Here is a 1,204-nt window from a genome sequence, read left to right as displayed (position 1 = left end):
CACTCCTCGTCGAACCAGTCGTTCCATCGAGTTTGCTCCACATAACCGATGACGTTCTCCGCAGCACTGTTGATGGCTGTCATGATGGTATCCCAACAGTCCTCGAGAGGGGCTTCGTCAAGCTCGCCCTCTGCCGGCAGCGCTGCTTCGACCGATTGCGCGTAGTCTGCCGCGACCTCAGGTTGCTTCAGTCACGCGATATTTAACCGAGGCGGGGGCCGGTTTCGTGTGTTGTTCACTACGGAGAGTTTTGGGCGCATCTTCACCATCACCAGATAGTGGTCTGACTCGATGTTGGCGCCTCAACAGGATCTGACGTCGATGATGTCCGAGAAGTGCCAGCTGTCAATCAAAACGTGGTCGATCTGTGATTGCGTTTGATACGGTGATCTCCAGGTGTACTTGTGTGGGAGGCGGTGCTGGACAAAGGTACTACGTACGGCCATTCGTTTGGAGGCGGCGAAATCTATCAGTCTGAGGTCGATTTCGTTGGTCAGCTGGTGCGCTCTGAACCTTCCAATTGTCTGTTTAAATTACTCCTCCTGGCCGACCTGAGCGTTAAAATCCCCGATGACGATCTTGATATCATGTTTTGGGCAACGATCGTATTCACGCTCCAGCTGCGCGTAAAATTCGTCTTTGTCGTCACCGGTACTTCCGAGGTGAGGGCTGTGCACGTTGATGATGCAGATGTTGAAGAATCTCAACCGGCACATTCGTGAGTTGATCGGCCACCACCCGATCACGCGCTTTTGCATCTTTCCCATCACTATTAAATCTGTTCCAAGCTCGTGTGTGTTGCCGCAGCTCTGGTAGATGGCACGACCATCTGGGTACCGTACCGTGGAGCCCTTCCAGCATACCTCCTGCAGCGCTACGATGTCGAATTTGCGGCTCTTCAATTCGTTGGAGAGCACGTGAGTACTGCCCACAAAATTTAGAGATCGGCAGTTCCATGTTCCAAGTTTCCAATCGCTAGTCCCTTTTCGTCGCGTGGGTCTTTGCCGATTTCCGTCCGAAATTTGTTGTTCGTTGTTCGTTGCTTATGTTTTTTGTAGTCACGGGCTCGCAAGGCCCGCAGCTAACCCCACTATCTCGCAGGAGGACCGTCGTGATGTTGCTGTTTTGGGTCCCGAACACCACCAGGACGTTGTCGCACTCCGCACGCCGCCCCTGACATGGAGAACAGACGCGAACGAAGCCC

This window comes from Uranotaenia lowii, chromosome 2 (genome assembly GCF_029784155.1).
Source record: "Uranotaenia lowii strain MFRU-FL chromosome 2, ASM2978415v1, whole genome shotgun sequence".
Classification (NCBI taxonomy): Eukaryota; Metazoa; Arthropoda; class Insecta; order Diptera; family Culicidae; genus Uranotaenia; species Uranotaenia lowii.
Note: the sequence above shows the minus strand (reverse complement) of the source record.